Below are 12730 nucleotides of genomic sequence, written 5' to 3'. Positions count from 1 at the left end.
CGTGCAAACTCCACACAGTCAGTCGCCTGAGGCGGGAATTGAACCCGGGTCTCTGGCGCTGTGAGGCAGCAGTGCTAACCATTGTGCCACCCTGCCCCCCATATGCTGGAGAGACCTTGCTCTCATGAGAATATTCACATCCTAGGTCTGTTACAGTGTTTCAGTAAAGCCCAGAGCAAGCTGAAGGAACAGCACCTCATGTACCTCTTAGGTATTTAAAGCCTCTAGAGCTCAACACCACTGCCCCACAAGACTGCATACTTAGCCCCTTTATTATACTCTTGTACACTCATGACTGTGTGGCCAAATTCAGCTTTGCTAATGATACCATCATATTGGATTGGGATCTCAAACAATGATGAGACAGGAAAGAGATAGACAGCTTAGTGGCATGGTGTAAAGACAACAATCTCTCCCTCAAAGTCAGCAAAGCAAAGGCGCTGGTCATCAAATTCTGGAAGTGGAGTGAAGGACATGCCCCTGTGGTGCTGAGGTGGAGATGCTTGAGAGCTTCAAGTTCTAAGGAGTGAATATCATAAAGATCTACCTGGTCCATCTACATTGATGCTACAGTCAAGAAAGCACACCAATGCCTCTACTTCCTCAGAAGGTGAAGCAAATTGTCCACAATCACATTTACCAGTTTTTATAGATGCACCATAGAAAGCATCCTATCCAGATGCATCACAGCTTGATATGGCAACTGATCTTCCCAAGACCGCAAGAAATTAGAGAGGTGTGAACACAGCCCAGTCCATCATGATCACCAGCCTTCTATCCAGGGACTCCATCGACACTTCCCATTGTCTCAGGAGAGCAGCCAACATAATCAAAGACCCCTCCCACACGAGTTATACTCTCTTGCATGCTCTTCCATCAGGCAAAAGATACAAAAGTTTGAAAATATGTACTGACAGATTTAACAACAGCTCCTTCCCACAAGCATACCAAACACCTTCTTCACTATCCTGTCTATCTGTGACTGCACTTTCCAGGAACCAAGAACCTGCACTCCAAGGTCTCTTTGTTCAGCAACACTCCCTAGGACCTTCCCATTCAGTGTATAAGTCCTGCTAAGATTTGCTTTCCCAAAATGCATCACCTCGTATTTATCTAAATTAAACTCCATCTGCCACTTCTCAGCCCATTGGCCCATCTGGTCCAGATCCTGTTGTAATCTGAGGTAACCTTCTTTGCTGTCCATTACACCTCCAACTTTGGTGTCATCTGCAAATTTACTAACTGTCCCCCTTATGCTCATATCCAAATCATTTATATAAATGACAAAAAGTAATAGACCCAGCACTGATACTTGTGGCACTCCACTGGTCACAGGCCTCCAGTCTGAAAAACAACCCTCCACCACCACCCTCTGTCTTCTACCTTTGAGTCAGTTCTGTATCCAAATGGCTAGTTCTCCCTGTATTCCATCAGATCTAACGTTGTTAACGAGTCTCCCATGGGTAAACCTTTTTGAATGTTTTACTGAAGTCCATATAGATCATGTCCACCCTCTGCCCTCACCAATCCTTGTTGTTACTACGTAAGGTATGACTTGTTTTGTTATCACACAAAGCAGTACTTTTTCACTGTATCTTGGTACATGCAACAATAAATCAAATCAAATCAGATTTTGTATATCTGAGAGGAGAAAGATGCAAAGGAGAACAACCAGAGATGAAGCTAGTGCATGGGGGGTGGGGTAGTGTGTGGGTGTGGGTGTGGGGGGGGGGGCTGCAGTTTGCTGTTTGAAGGGAAGAACAAATGGTGTGTGGTGCAAGCTCAGACCATGTGCAGTTTGTAAATCAGAAGAGTATGGGATGAGGGAGAAGTGGGAAATGAAAGCAGGACCTTGTAAGAGGATCTTGACACAAGAACAGAAAGTGCTGAAGTCATGCAGAAGCCATACAGTTGTTAACATTTTAAGTCCAGCATGATGTTTTCTTGGAACTGAAGGGAGCTGAAAAGGGGATAGCATTGCTGCTGTTGAAGAAGGATGGAAAGAGCAAAAGTGGACAGATGGGAAAGCTGCTCAGAGCGTCAAGCTGTCCTTGAGTAACTGAAACTGAAACTGAAGCTAGTTCAACCCATTTGCCCAAGATAAATTGCGTGAAACTGTGGACCTGTGTTAAAGCAAGAATTATAATCTGACCTGTAATGATTTAACCAAATATAATTGTGAATAATTACATTTGGTAACCTTAAAGAATCACAAATTACTCCATTAGGAGCAGTTTGATGAATTGTGTAACATGGCTCATACTTCTAAAACAGTGACCTTCTAATGTCATGGGAAAAGCACAAGCTTTTTCAATATTCTAAACAAAAGACTTTCTGAATTATTGCTTTTCATTTTAACATCAATGGTCACGGAAACCAGGAAGAATGTAGAACAGAACATATGGCCCCTTCAGCCTGGACTGTCATTCTATGAGGTGTTAGCTGATCTATGACTTAGTTCCACATGTCTGCTTTTGCCCTGTATCATTTAGTACCTTAGGCTAATAAAAATCTATTGTAAGTTTAAAATTAACAATTGATCCACAATCAATTTCCATTTGTGAAAGTGAGTGCCAAATTTGTTCCATTCTTTCTGTGTTTCTTAATTTCACTCATGAAAAGTCTGACTCTAATTTTCAAGCTATACCTTCCAGACTTAAAACTCCACAACCAACAGAAAGAGTTCCTCTCCATCTGCCTTTTCTGTCCCCTTCATAGTTTGAAAACTTGGATCATATCACCCTCTAACCTTCTGAGTCCAGAAAGTGCAATGCTACTTTAATCCCTAAATTCGAGACATGGGCCTATAAATCTACAGCGCACTCCCTGCAACGTTAATGTATCCTTCCTGAGGTGTGATATCCAGAGCTGCTCCAGGTGTGGTGCAAGTATAGCTTTTCATTGCTGAAGCATGACTTCCATCCCAACGTATTCGGCTTCTCTAGAACTAAAGGCCAGGTCTCAACACAAACGCAGTAGATTCTTGCCAACTGGTCAATTTTAAAATAAAGATTTATTCATGGGATGTGGGCATTGCTGGCTAGGCCAGTATTTATTATCCATCCCTAACTGCCCAGAGGGCAGTTAAGTATTAACCACATTGCTGTGGGTCTGGAGTCATGTGTAGATCAGGTAAGGATGGCAGTTTCCTTCCCAAAAGGACATTAGTGAACCAGATGGGTTTTCTGACAATTGTCATCATTAGCATCTTAATCCCAGACTTTTATTGAATTCAACTTCCACCATCTGCGAGATCTTGGATTAACAGTCCAGCAATAATCCCACTAGGGATTATCCCTTCTCTATTTAGTCTATTTAGTCTACTGCCAATTTCAGGTGGACTACCCACAGTGGTGTCAGAGAACCTGATTGTTCCAGGCAGCAGGTCACTTTAAATAGGTTGCACTCAAGACCTGGATTGCCATTTCAGGATTGAAATGTTTGGAACAAACCGTTGCACAAAACTTCAGAGGAGCGACAATTATTGCTCCTATTGTGTTGCATGCTGCTGGAGCTCCAGATACCTGGCCTGGACTTCCAATGCTGGCATGTTTGGAAACAGAGTGGTCTGCCATCAGACTGCTTTCTTGTAACACTGGATCCTTGTAGGAAGAGAAGCTAATCCCTTTTAAATGGCACCAATGAACCCACACTGAAAAACTTTGGGCTATTTAAGTTGTTTTTCAGTGTATTCGTGAATGACTGTGTATCAGTGAATGAGTTGATAAGTAAATGAGTATGTAGCTGTATAAATGCATAAGGCGAGTGGGATACCTGGGTAGGAGGCAGCTAGAGAGGATGGTAGGATGGTCAGGTAATGGCTGGTTAGGGTGGAAGGTGGTAGATTGACAGGTGGGTAAGGGTAAGAAGCTGGAAGGGTAGGTGCATGCTTAGATTGAATGGAAGTTGAGGATCTGTGTAAGTCACAGTTTATGATGGGAGTTGGGAAGGTCAGGAAGGCACTGGATGTGCGTGGGAAGTTGGCTACGCCTGGAGAAACTTGGAAATTGTGATGTAGAGATTGGAGATAGGAAGGGGGTCAGGGAAGACCCAGGTGATAAATGTGGAGTTGGCCTTGGGGCTCGGGAGGGAGTTGGGGGGATCAGGGGAAATCCAAGGGTTGGGAGTGACCTTGGGGCCAAATGGTTGTATAGTTACCAAGGAATTACAGTAGGTTTTCTGTCAGACATTTCTTGGCTGGCTCTTCAATTAAGCAAGCCCAAACTGTTTAATATCTCTCACTCCAACTCAGAGCCTAAGTCTTTTTCAGAGGGTTCCCTGGATCAGGAGTATTTCCTATCAGATGATTAGATTTCCCAGGCAATTCCCAGGAAGTCAGTGTCAGAACTTCCGATGTGTTCTATTTGCAATCTGGCCAGCCTCTGGGCTAGAGGTCAGTCATTCCATGGAATGGGACCTGATATTGTTAAAGAGTCGGTCACAAACATGGTGTGCCTACAGCCCTCATTGATTTGCTTGCCCCAGAAATAATAAAGAGCAGCTTATCCTTGGGTCCATCTTTTGATAGAGCTGCCAGCTGATAATGGTTGTTCACAATCTTCCTAATGTAGTTAAAGTTGGAGGTTTGTCAAACTCTTTTGATAAGCATTTAAACAGGCTCCAGTGCCTGACCCAAGGAGCCCTGATGGTTATCCATTCATCGACCTGGACAGAGAAATGTGAAAGCTACAACAGGAGGGGTCATGGCTTTCCACTTCAGGAGTATCTCTGTACCCTCCTAAGGGGACGTGAAAACTCACTTCATTATAATCAAAACAGACCACAAACAAAATACCGCATTGAATACTAAAGATCAGTTCCTCATTGATAACAACTTCCCTATTGTTACCCAGAAGTAAATATTCTATATAGATGTTCCTATTTCAGAAAATCTCAGCTTCAGTCTAAAGTTTCTCTAGATGGTGAGCTGAAGCCCTTCGCTCCAGATACCGATGACATTATCCACACTGGTTCAGCTGTAACACTTGCTGTTTGGAGTAAGTGACAAAAAAGGCACAGAGTGATGGATTCGTGAATTATTAATACAGGATATGTCATCTTGAATCGTTTTTAGTGGAATTAAGTAAATGAAAATCTACTGGATCCTTCAGTACATTGCTGGATTTCAGAATTTATGTGGTGTACACTGTCTGAAAATTGCATGCAGTATTTATTAAGCTGCTGTGTACTTTTAACAAGACTGGAGGGAATGCTCTTCGAAAATTCACAGCATGAAGGATATTGAGAACTGCTGGCAGATGGGAGCAATCAATTCTATATCAATAAAAACTCATGACGTCCCCAGTGCAGCAGCTGGGAAGGGAAACAAAATGGGGAAAAGGATTTTTCAACGTGAATGAAAATGAGGGCATTCACTGAGGCCTTCACTCAATGATTACAGCTCTCTAGCACTGCTAGCCTTCATAATTACAAAGTCATTCTATTCATCACAGTAAGCTCCACCATAAATGTGTCTTGATAGAATCATTATTGAAAGCAGTGATTAAACAACTGTAGTACTGAAACATCTTCAGTAATTACTATTAAAACTTAAAATGTTGGACTGTATTAATTTTAAACATAATGAAAGTGTAAATAAGATTAACAAATCAAATAATATTTTATCAGTCAGGTTGTTAGTTGTAAATGTTTGAAAAATAGTTTAAGATACTTTGAGACAAGGTCATGATGCACAAAATCAGTGATGTTTGTGTCATAGGCAAACTGTTTACCTCACAGACTCAAGTATCCCGAGTTCCAAAATTTTATGGCAGTCAGGAAGAAGTACTATTTGGAAAAGATGGGATTACCTAGAGACAGGAAAAGCAAACTTTGTGAATTAATCAACAGTTTTCTCATTAATAACAGTTTGGCTGCTTCAAGAACATGGTTGACAGGCAATAGCTGATGTTTAACATTCTTGACAGGGAAAGAATGAGAGGTTCTGATGAGAATCTGGAAGTAATATATGAAACAGAAAATGGATATTAAAGGATAAATGCAATTGTATGTTTTCAGTGCACAACTGATTAACTGTAAAATAATGCATACCATCAATGTTAAGGGATTTTATATTGTTGAAATGGCTTTGCAACAGTGCATGTAAATGTTCTAAAGAATGTAGGAAATTTTAGGAATAGACAAAGGTTATTAGACAAACAAGTTTTGCTGAAATCAGACCTGGAGTATAGCATAAAATTTTGGTCTCCTCATCAAAGAAAAAATATATTTGCCTCAGAGGGGGTCCAACAATGAGTTATTGAATTGATTTCTAACATAAGAGGAATTTTTTATGAGGAGAGATTGATTAGAGTGGGTTATATTCTCTGGCATTTGGAAGAATGATAGATGATTTTGTAGACTGGTATCCCACTGATGGAGGGCTTACCTGGAAAGATGCTGAGAGGCTTCTTCTCCCAGTTGGAGACTCTAGAAATAGGGTTCATAGTTTCAGGATAATGGATCAACATTTTTAAAATTAATTCATGGAATATGGGCTTTGGTGGCTGGGCCAGAATTTATTGCCTGTCCTTATTGCCCTTGTGGAGATGGTGGTGAACTGTTTTCATGAACTGCTACAATTCATGTGCTGTAGGACCTCATTTAGGACTGAGGTGAGTGGATTCTTCACTCTGAATCATAAACGCTTGGAAATTTCTATCCCAGAGTATTGTGGATGCCCAGTCATTCAGCTTATTCAAGACTGTCAATGGATCTTTTGGCATTGCAGATAATGAAGGAATAAGGGAATAAAGTGGGAAATTCGAGTTGATGTAAATTATCAGCCAAAATCTTACTGTCTTTATTTTTTCTGTTCTGACACATATTGCTATTTTGAAAGGAAGCATGGTGAAAGCTAAGATTTAGTCAGAGCTGTACAGCACAGAAACAGACCGTTTGGTCCAATTCATCCATACTGACCAGATGTCCAAAATTAATCTAGTCCCATTTGCCAGTATTTGGCCCATATCCCTCTAAACCTTCCTATTCGTATACCCATCCAGATGCCTTTTAAATGTTGTAATTGTACAAGCCTTCACCACTTCCTCTGGCAGTTCATTCCATACATGCACCACCCTCTGCATGAAAAAGTTGCCCCTCAGATCTCTTTTAAATCTTTCTCCTCTCAACTTAAACTGATGGCCTCCTGTTTTGGACCTCCTTTTCTGGGGAAAAGACCTTGATTATTCACCTGATGTGCCCCTCATGATTTTATAAACCTCTATAAGGTCACTCTTCAGCCTCCAACGCTCCAGGGAAAATAACCCCAGTCTATTCAGCTTCTCCCTATAGCTCAAACACTGCAATCATGGCAACATCCTTGTAAATATTTTCTGCACCCTCTCAGGTTCAACAACATCCTTCCCATTGAAGGGTGACCAGAATAGTACACAGCATTCCAAAGTGGCTTCAACAATGTCCTGTACAACTGCAATATGACCTGCCAACTGTTATATTCAATGCACTGACCATTAAAGACAAGTGTGCCAAAAGTCGTCTTCACGACCCTGTCTACCTGTGACTCCACTCTCAAGAAACAATGAACCTGGACCTTTGTTTTGGCTTCTGGAAAAAACACAAGCTGTGAAAATTAAACACTAACTGATGCAGAATCAGTCCTAGTATATTGATTCAAACAATGCCTCCAAAGCAAGTTTGAGCCATTTAAATTAATATATTCACTTCCATGCTCTGAGTAGCATATTCACAGATACATTAAATGGTTTTCATCACACTTTTTGGAAAATGGTGTGACAAATAGCATACTATCTCAAAGAAGCAGTGTACAGTTTAAATTTGATATTGGAAGTATATAAATGTTAAGTAAATTCAGTGGCACTGCATTGAACTTTCAATGCTGAAATATGTTCCATCAGTTTAATTCCTACTATAATATATAATAGTTCAGAACCTCTAAACTAATGGTATGGCAGATGTAAAGTAAATTAAACACTGGCTGTACCTTTTATTTATTTAGTCTAATTGTTGTCCTATGTCCTTATTTTCTTCCTTGTCCTTGGTTTCATTGCACCACCCAACATTCTGTGACTGAAGTGCTGTGGTCTCAGCCATTTAGTTTTACTATGGGTGGTTTGGAGGTTTGAGAGAATGGCCAGGGCTGACAATGTTACTCAATTTCTTTACCAATAGAATGCTGTTTTAATATTGCTCTAGAATATAGCTGGATGTCCATCCACTATGACTAAATTACTATACAAATCCAGGCTAAATTGGAATGACATCCTTTGGAAGAGACTTCACAATATGTTGCAACTGTCTGTGACTTCATTTTATCCATTTATATTCATGGTTGGATTGGAGATTAGCATCTGGGTATCTGTTTACGTGACAATCTTGGGCAAGGTTCCCTTCAGAGGCAATATTAGAATATGAATTGGCTATAAACAATCCTCAAATCCTTGTTGTGTGCCCTGTTTTGAGATAATAGCATTTTCTATTCCCCAATGTACGACCAGCTCTTTAAATATGCCTCGAAGTATGTGCTCAAGTGGGATAATTCCTCACTGGACATGCAGAGCTCTTCCTCACAAGGACTTAGAGATTTAAGTACATATCGTTCATTCCTTGGATAGGACCATGTCGCCATCAAATTAAACATTTGCTCCAGGAGCACATTGCAGAGCAGTTTAAAAAAAATACTTTGAGAGTCTTATATTAGGATCATCCCGAAACAAAAGGTGATATTTCTAAGTAATGGAATCAAGTATTTTTAATTCTATGCCTTCTGATCTTAACCCTAGCTCTGTTCTAAATTATGGAACCAAATGTCCACAAGAGGAGTTGAAGTAACATGATACTAGGCTACTCTCATTGGGCAGCTAAGCAACGTCACTTTTATTTTGCCCTAGTATTAATTTGTATTTTAGGTGATTGGCATCTATGAGCTGTCTCCTGCCATTTCTTGCACGGAATCCAATAAGAAAGGGAGACTTGTAGACAAAGGTCAGTGTGTGTACATGCCCACTATTGAAGTAAGTGATTTCACAATGTAGAGGGGAGCTGATTATAGGCCTGATATCTCCCAACTACAAACTATTTCAATTTTCAATATAAAGCAACACGATCATTCACAAAATCCAAATTATTTCAATTTCAATATAAAACAGCACAGTCATTCACAAAAGCCTAGAAAAATGTATTTTTTGGAATCCCATTCCCAATTTAAAATACAATTAGAAGGAGAGTTGAATGGAGGACTTAAGATGTCAGAATGGAAAATACAAAACATCCAAAAGAGAAATTTTGCCCACCTTCTACACAACAACTTCTGATTTTAATGATGGTAGAGTGAGAGGCTGGGGATTATTGGGCATTGATTTTGAGGTTTTTCTTTGGAGGTGTACTTTGGCATGGAGTCATGATGGTCCATGGGGTTTGGAGAAGGGGCAGTGGGTCATAAGGGACGTTGAAGGGTGTTTGGTGGCGTCACGGGGTGGCATGTTGAACCACAGGGGGTGTTTGGGGTGCATGAAGTGACATGGATGGGACATGAGGATGTATAGGGGTAAGGGGCTAGAAGGCATTTCTTCTTTACAACTGGGACAAAGTCCCATAGCATCCAGGTGGTGCTGTTAAACTGTCTGCCTGTGCACCCAACAGTCCCTTTGGTTGCCTATGAACATTTCTCTGGGAGACAGCTGACCCAATTTTGGCTGGCACCCACCTCCAACAATGAAGGCTGTATCCCTGTAGTTGGTATTTCCAAAGGTGGGCACAGTGCTTTCCTGCCTCAACCTCCTTGCTTTATGGATGAATATATTAACCCATATCCTCCAACCCTCCTCCAAGATCAACCAGGTTCATACTGCAAAGCATCAGCATGTGCAAAGTTCACACTACAGTCTTGGTTGTTTTTTAACAGATGTAAACAATCTTAAATGATGGGTGCTTCTTGGAAATGTGTAACTGGCAGGAAAATGCCAATCTGCAAAGTTCTCAGACAAAGCAATCATCAGAAGTTGAATTTCTTAAATTCCAAAGTCATGTGTAATTAGCATAAAGCAGAGCCCTTTACAAAGGACTGAAGAAGCCAGGGTGTGTATGTGGTATTCTTGCAAGTATGCCTATATTCCATGCACGAAAATATATCTTAGTTATTATAACGGATCTATCTCCAGCATATGATGATGGTGATTCAAAACAGCGAGAACATTAAGTCCTGAAGTATAGGCACAGCAGGAAACAATATTGCAGTTTTTGAGGAAATTTTAAAAGCATCTATTCTCACAGAGACCCGCTTTGTATAAATCATTTTCAACTTGGAAAAGCAGTAAAATAATTGGAACAGAAGGTGGCAGCATTAGTTCCTACAGCACAAAGATGAGACATGAATAGTTTGCCTCTGAGCAAAAATCAAAGCAGTTTGTGTCAAAATTCATACGAATGGTACAGAGCGTCCAAATTAAGGCGTGTCTTGGAAACATTGGCTCAGGTTATCCATCAGATAAACAGCCACTCTAAAAATCAAGCAGGATAGAAATGGAGATAATGCTGCACATAGGGAGGTTTATGGTGTGGAAATCTTTTCTTTGTCAATAATAAAAGCAGATAATGCTGGAGAAACATAACAGGTCTGATAGTATCTGTGGAGAGAGAAACAGAGTTTATGCTTTGAGCTCGATGACCTTTCTATTGAACAGTTCCACACCACATGCACACTCTTGACCTGTCTCTCTCTCTCTCTCTCTCCATCTGCACCACCTCACACTTTCTCAAAGCTGTCCTAGCCCAAGTTTTACTTCATTCTTTGTTTCATATTGATGTTATCACCTGAAAAACTTCTCTATTTCCTTAACACCTGAAAGAAAAAGTTACAAAGAAGAGTCTGTGGAGTCTTTTCCCTCTCCATTTATACTGCCAGACTTGCTGAGATTCTGCGGCATTTCCTGCTTTTATCACAGATTTCCAGCATTTGCAGTATTTTTTAATGCCTATGCTTTTTTGTTTATACCTGAGCAACTAGAGGGTGCAACAGAACATTTGACAGACTAGGAAACAGCAGGATTCCATCAGTATGACATTGTTTTGCTGCTTGTAGCGCAAGGATCACACACAAGAGGAAAGCACAGCAAACACATCACCCACTCAACTGCTGGCAGCAGTTTCATTGAGTATGACTGACAATTTGGCACTAATTAATGCTGAATCACGGATACACTTACCTTAGCCATGACTGAGATTGTCTAAAGTAATTTCCCTTGGGTCAACCACAGTGAGCTGAAAGGGGTTAGTTGTGTGCCAAAATTGGCGCTATATTTTAAACATCCCTCAAAGCTAAATATAAATTATTTCTAACTTACAATGTCACCCAGTCTTTCTTCTCTTACTTCACTGCAGCCAACACAAAAGAGATGGCACAGTGGCTCTTCTGATGCAGCCACAAATATCTAATGCGTAACATCTAGATATGAAAGATAATTGTCTACCTATGCAAAACCGGAGCATGCTGCTAAAATGGCTCAGAAAATGTAATGGATACAGCACATGCTGCCGTAGTGTTAAGGGTTTAGATGGAGAGGAATTTGTTAAGTGTGTAGAAGACAATTTTCTGATTCAATATGTGGAAGTACCTACGAGAGAAGGTGCAAAACTTGACGTACTCTTAGGAAATAAGGCAGGGCAGGTGACTGAGGGTGTCAGTGGGGGAGCATTTTGGGGTCAGTGACCATAATTCTATTAGTTTTAAAATAGTGATGGAAAAGGATAGACCAGATGTAAAAGTTGAAGTTCTAAATTGGAGAAAGGCCAATTTTGACGGTATTAGGCAAGAACTTTCAAAAGCTGTCTGGGGGCAGATATTCGTGGGTAAAGGGATGGCTGGAAAATGGTAAGCCTTCAGAAATGAGATAACGAGAATCCAGAGAAAGTATATTCCTGTCAGGGTGAAAGCAAAGGTTGGTAGGTATAGGGAATGCTGGATGACTAAAGAAATTGAGGGTTTGGTTAAGAAAAAGAAGGAAGCATATGTAAGGGATAGACAAGATAGATCGAGTGAATTCTTAGAAGAGTATAAAGGAAGTAGGAGTATACTTAAGAGGGAAATCAGGAGGGTAAAAAGGGGACATGAGATAGCTTTGTCAAGTAGAATTAAGGCAAATCCAAAGAGATTTTACAAATACAATAAGGACAAAAGGGTAACTAAGTAGAGAATAGGGCCCCTCAAAGATCAGCAAGGCGGCCTTTGTGTGGAGCTGCAGAAAATGGGGGAGATACTAAATGAGTATTTTGCATCAGTATTTACTATGGAAAAGGATATGGAAGATATAGACTGTAGGGAAATAGATGGTGACATCTTGGAAAATGTCCAGATTATAGAGGAGGAAGTGCTGGATGTCTTGAAACTGTACAGATGGATAAATTCCCAGGACCTGATCAGGTGTACCCTAGAACTCTGTGGGAAGCTAGAGAAGTGATTGCTGGGCCTCTTGCTGAGATATTTGTATCATCGATAGTCACAGGTGAGGTGCTGGAAGACTGGAGATTGGCTAATGTGGTGCCACTGTTTAAGAAGGGTGGTAAGGACAAGCCAGGGAACTATAGACCAGTGAGCCTGACCTCGGTGGTGGGCAAGTTGTTGGAGGGAATCCTGAGGGACAGGATGTACATGTATTTGGAAAGGCAAGGACTGATTAGGAATAGTCAACATGGCTTTATGCATGGGAAATCATGTCTCACAAACATTAATTTTTTTGTGGAAGTAACAAAGAGG

At 40.7% G+C, this 12730-nt stretch overlaps 1 protein-coding gene across 13 annotated transcripts in view; it reads right to left on the bottom strand.

Moving 5' to 3' along the window:
* The window catches only part of jakmip3 (Janus kinase and microtubule interacting protein 3), a 377671-nt gene that overhangs the window by 59064 nt on the left and 305877 nt on the right, over positions 1 to 12730 (bottom strand). For 2 of the 13 annotated variants that reach the window (XR_015760934.1, XR_015760935.1), the window contains exon 24: positions 5733 to 5810. The exons of the other annotated variants lie outside the window; for them this stretch is intronic. The gene's annotated coding sequence lies outside the window, so the exon portion shown is untranslated. The remainder of the gene's footprint in view (positions 1 to 5732; positions 5811 to 12730) is intronic. 13 annotated transcript variants of the gene reach the window in all.

The sequence above is a fragment of the Chiloscyllium plagiosum genome, unplaced genomic scaffold (assembly GCF_037043375.1).
Source record: "Chiloscyllium plagiosum isolate Xiang-an unplaced genomic scaffold, Cpla_swu_hap1 HiC_scaffold_22, whole genome shotgun sequence".
NCBI classification, from domain to species: Eukaryota; Metazoa; Chordata; class Chondrichthyes; order Orectolobiformes; family Hemiscylliidae; genus Chiloscyllium; species Chiloscyllium plagiosum.
The sequence above is the reverse complement of the archived record's forward strand: the minus strand, read 5'-3'. Positions and strand labels throughout refer to the sequence as shown.